We start from the raw sequence: 6,000 nt of genomic DNA, 5'->3' as shown, positions 1-6,000 counted from the left end.
TAGGGTTTTTGAGGGTGACGGTCTGGTAAGTTGGCTAGGGTTTAGCTATAATGGGATATTTATATGTCTTAAACCCTAAATATTAGGGTTTTGGAATCTGCTCACGTACGTTGCGCGTCCCCCGCATCCAATGCGCCTCTACACCCCACGTACACCAAGGCTACGCCCAGCGTACGTCTTATGGGTGGCCCAAATCCTTCGCCCACAAGCTTAATTCCACTCCAATAGTCCTTTATTTTCCATATTTAGCCCAACAATAATTTAAGAAATATTTAATAATTAATAACTTAAATGACGGTCGTTATAATTCACCCCACTTGAATTATACTTCATCCTCGAAGTATGCTCCATTCGGAAACAACTCCGAGTAATGCTCCCTCATCTCCTCCTCGGGCTTGCAAGTCCACTCCGAGCCCTTGCGGTGCTGAGACTGGACCTTCACCAGCTCTACTCTCTTTTTCCTCAGCTCTTTTGTCTTCCTGTCGAGGATAGCCACTGGTCTCTCGATGTAGTTCAAGATATCATCCACCTGAATATCCTCTAAAGGTACAACTGCTGACTCATCCGCTAAACACTTCCATAGCTGAGAAATGTGGAAAGTGCGGTGGATTTGGCTGAGCTCTGTCAGTAGATCCAGTCGATATACCACTTTGTCCACCCGGGCTATAACCCTGAAAGGACCGATATACCTAGGGCCCAACTTGCCCCGCTTTGGGAACCGGATGACACCTTTCCAAGGTGACACCTTCTGGGGGACCATGTCGCCCACCTGAAACTCCAAGTCTGAATGTCGCTTGTTGGCATAACTTTTTTGCTAACTCTGAGCAGTCTAGAGCCTGTTCCAGACCTACTGGATCCGCTCTGTGGTCTTAATTACTACCTCCATACTCCCCATGACCCTCTGATGTTCCTCACCCCAACAGATTGGCGTCCTGCACTTCCTCTCGTAGAGCATCTCGAAGGGAGGCTGGTCTATACTAGCGTGGTAGTTGTTGTTATACGAAAATTCCGCTAACGGAAGATATGTATCCCAACTGCCACTGAAATCCAAAACACATGCACGAAGCATGTCCTCAAGAGTCTGGATCGTACTCTCGATCTGTCCGTCTGTCTGGGGGTGGAAAGCGGTGCTGAAGTGGACACGAGTACCCATCTCGTCGTGAAACTGCTTACAAAATCTGGAAGTAAAACGGACATTTCAGTCTGACACCACCAAGACAGGCACTCCATGTCGCACCACTACCTCTCGCACATAAATCTCGGCCAACTTCTCGGCCGATATGCTCTCCTAGATTAGGATAAAGTGAGCACTCTTGGTCAACCGATCCATGATGACCCATATCGAATCAACCCTATGTGCGGTCCTAGGAAGCTTAGTGATGAAATCCATAGTAATGTTCTCCCACTTCCACACGGGGATGTCTAACGATTGCAAACCCTCCCATGCAGGGTCAACAACCCTCGGTTGTCATAATCAAACGAGGCCACCCGGCCCACAGTCCTTTCGCACTCCTGACACTCCTCCTTCAGGCCCTCAACCTGGGCCTCTCTAATCTGCTCCAACAGTGGAGTGATCACCGTCATCCTCAAGCATAAATCTCTAATCGGAGCCGCTACCGCCTTGAAGCTCAGGGCGTCGGCCACCACATTGGCCTTGCCCAGGTGGTAAAGGATCTCACAGTCATCATATTTCACCACATCTAACCACCGACGTTGTGTCATGTTTAGATTTCGCTGATCCATGAGGTACCTCAAACTCTTGCGGTCCGTGTAAATGGTACAACGGACCCCATAGAGTTAATGTCATCAAATCTTGAGGGCGAAAACCATAGCCCCCAGCTCTAACTCGTGTGTCGGATAGTTAGCCTCGTGAGGCTTCAGCTGCCTCGATGCATAATGTAGGAACCCATTTTTCTAACGAACGGTGAATGCGGAAGAAAGATATCTCGAGATTAATTGTGTTTTTGGAAGTATGAACACGAAGAACATAATATGAGTTCATAAAAAAGACTAAGAACAAGAGAGAATAATAATATATTTCATGAAGAACATGGTGGGAGAGAAACTCTCCCTATGTGGGCAGAACCCACCACTTTCTCTCTCTAGAATTACATTGTAAGAAAAGTGTAACTCTAACTAAGAAAAAGAAATGAGCTAGCTTAAGGAAATAAATGACCAAATCTCCCTTTATATAGGAGGGAGAGTATTTACACCATAAATACAATAAAGGGAAAATATAAACTAACTATCACTCATTATTTGTGGAGGGTGAGTGCGATGGGTGTCTTGGGTGCGGATGAGGGAGTTGGGCTGATCTAGAGTTGGCTTTGAATGGAGAAGATAAGCTGCGGATGGTGTTCAGTCGAAGAGACTAGGGTATGAAGGGAGGCAAGCAAGCCAAGGTGCAAGACTGCAGTGAAGTGCCTGTGGTTCGAACCGAGAAATAACGTCTGCGGTCCGTGTAACACCGTAGATTTCAATACAATTTTTCATTTAAAAATAATTGTTTAGTTCTAAAAACACTTTTCTTAAAATCTCATTCATAATCGAATTACGAAACATAACTCCATTTTCACTTGCATAATAAACCAGGATCCTCAAAACATGACTCTTTCTCTGGTGTGTACAATCGAGCCGGTGCCATCCCGTGATCCTGAGAGAAACCTGATACACATAACACAAAACACTGTAAGCACAAAGCTTAGTGAGTTCCCCAAAATACCACACATAACACATATTATCCACTCAAGGCTATAACTCTGTGGGTCTGTGGACCCTACTCTGTGAACCTCCCGGTTCTAACTCTGGGAACCTTCCGGTTCTAACTCTGTAAACATGCACAACATAAATCACATAGAAATAATACAGTACAACACATAACATACATAGCTACAAATACTCAGTCACGTAACTCTGGTTACCTACTCAATGTAGAGTAGAGTGAGAAGAGTCACCTGGCAATCAGAAAGCAATTATCTGCACATGCGAACCTCGGACTCGCCACCGCCTAACACATAAGGCAAATACCTCTAATTAATACTCGAAGTCCCAACTCTAATTAACTGGCGATTACTCTTTCCCTCTCTAGTCAGGTAATGGGTAAAAGACCATTTTACCCCTCCCTGACCTCTATTACCTCTGTTGACCAAAACTCCCAAAGTCAGCATAAGACAACTCAAGTAACCGGTCAACACTGACCAGACTCGGCGAGTACACAAGAGTGACTCGGCGAGTCCAAGCAGGTTCTCTAAATCCCCTTTTTTTAAGCCTTTTAGACACGACGAGTTCCCTCTCCACTCGTCGAGTTACTCGGCAACGAATCGCGGGGCAACCCCGACTTGACTCGTCGAGTCTACCTATGGACTCGACGAGTTGCTCCCATGACAACCCTCATCTAATCTTCTGAGGTCAGATCTGCTTCACCAAACCATAGATCTAACTCCCTCAAAGCCAATAACCACGAAAAGGTCGAACCTTGGGCACTCATGCAAGGTTCTGTAAGCTCATTTGGGTGAAACCCTTCATTACATAACAACCCTAGCTCAAAACTCCAAATAGAATGCATAAAGTAGGATGGAAGAGACTCTTTGGACCTCTTTGGGTCCAGATCTATGGCTTCACACTCAATGGGACACTATACTCCACAAATCAAGCCATAAAAGAAGCTAGAAAACCCGAAAATCACCAATCTTACCCAAAAAAGAAAAGGCAGAACGATTTGATACCTCTATGGTGAAGATGCAAGCTCAGATGCTCTAAATCGACACCCCCCTTGACCTCCCTTTGCTGGAAATGACTACTCCATTGCACAACCACCTCAAGAATGCTCCAAAATGGCTCTCCTTCACTCTCTCAGCTCTCTGGTTCGATAGGATTCTCTCAAAGGTGTAGGTGGCCGCTACTGAAGGCCATAAGGGCCTTTAAATAGGTCCCAAACACAGACAATTAGGGTTTTCCTTGACAACACCGACTCGGCGAGTCCAAATACCCGAATCGTCGAGTCCCTTCATTAAACCAGTCCCTAAAACGCGATCCTACTCGACGAGTTGAGGCGTCAACTCGCCGAGTCTCCTCATTCCCCAATATAAAATACTCAAATTCCTATACCTAGATATCCGAACAAAAATCCTGACACTCTGCCCTTAGACACAGAAGCATAACCATGCTTGCTCAGAAGTGTCCTCAATATCTCATTCATAATCCTTCGCTCTAAATTCCATATCTCTTTTAAGACCACACAAGGTCTAACCTTAGTATAAAAAAATTAAACCTTCACGGTTACCCATAATCATGATCCAAAATGTCTCACTGAATTCCTCCTCGCATCACTATCTCAGCCCAATGGCACACCAGTCACGAAATTCTCATTAACTCATACAAGGACTGCAACCCAACCGAAGATCAACTCAACCCCGACCTCGGATGTTAGCTGCGCACATCTCCTGTGCATCTCGCGATATCTCTTGCACCCGAGCACTGACCTATACAGGTAAAAAAAAATCCGACGATAACAATACCTCCCATCCGAGAATTTACCTCAGAAGTCTAGAATCCCATCTCGTTATCCTCCCACTATCAAAGCCAAAATCAACTCGAGATTTTGGGTCCGACCCAAAGTTGAAACCTTGTGTCCCAATAAAACATTGGTCTCATGACTCACTCTAAGCCCCGCGGGAATACCATTTCCCAATTTTCTCATGTTGCGACAAACACAACTCAACTCAACTCAAGATATAATAATTCCCGAGAGAGAAGGAGACCCCCGTCTCGCCCCTCGCCTAACCACAAAGCTCCAACAACTCGATACCAGGATACTCGGGCCTAAAACTCCTCTGCATCATACTCTGATCGGAGAACACTTCATCAACACACTGTCTTGCCGCCTAGAATACTACGACTCCTCAACATCACCAAAAGCTTCTGACCAGTGAGTACTACGGCTCCCCATAGCATCACAACACCCTCTAACCAGTGAATACTACAGCTCCCCGTAGTATCACAACATCCTCTGACTAGTGAATACTACAGCTCCCCGTAGCATCACAACACTCTCTGACTAGTGAATACTACAGCTCCCCGTAGCATCACAACACTCTCTGACTAGTGAATACTACGGCTCCCCGTAGCATCACAACACTCTCTGACTAGTGAATACTATGGCTCCCCGTAGCATCACAACACTCGCTGCCATTACCCCATAATAGAATTCTCATACCACACCACACTATGTCTACTAGCTCATGCTCCGCGGACTATCATAGGTATCTACACACACTTGCCCCAATTATGCATCATAAATTATGACGACAATCGTCATAATAAAATACCTCTTTCTTCAGAAAATCCACATTCTTAAATAATCCTTCCTGATGACAACTCCCAAGGCTCCCACTGGAACCATAGATACTTGATACACCACAAGTCGTCTCAACTCCAGATTCTCGAATAACTCCGAAATCAAGATATCATACCCGGATACCTCGGAACACCCCAACAGAACATCACAAAATCCTACCACAACCACTGATCTCCTGCCCCAAGCATCATATAGATACAATAATACATTTCCTCTGAACCCCATAATTAGATCTTCATTTTTCCCAATGCGCAACTTCGGTGTATCCAAATACTCAATTGGAACACGAGAAAATGCTAACGCTACAGAATACGCTAATAATTCTCCGAAACCCTTTTTTCATACCGCTCAAAATCCAAGCAAGAATATGCATACTGACCCGGGAGTTGGCTGCTCAATCATTCTCTACCTACTTGCAACGACCCTGACCACTACCAGGTTCCAGACCATTGACCACCTGTCGTGGAGACATTCATCCTTCTCAAACAAGTACTTCCTGCATTAGCTCACTCTGACCCTTTCCTCGATCACCAATAACTCTGGTCTCATGAATTCTTAGCGCAGATCTCTATAACCCACTTATAACCGCTCTTGACAAATCTCTGCTTTCTTCCATACGGTACCCGGTTCTCCCCTACTCAGGG

Source organism: Lactuca serriola, chromosome 4, assembly GCF_051521515.1.
Source record: "Lactuca serriola cultivar US96UC23 chromosome 4, Lser_US96UC23_V15, whole genome shotgun sequence".
Lineage (NCBI taxonomy): Eukaryota > Viridiplantae > Streptophyta > Magnoliopsida > Asterales > Asteraceae > Lactuca > Lactuca serriola.
Note: the sequence above shows the minus strand (reverse complement) of the source record.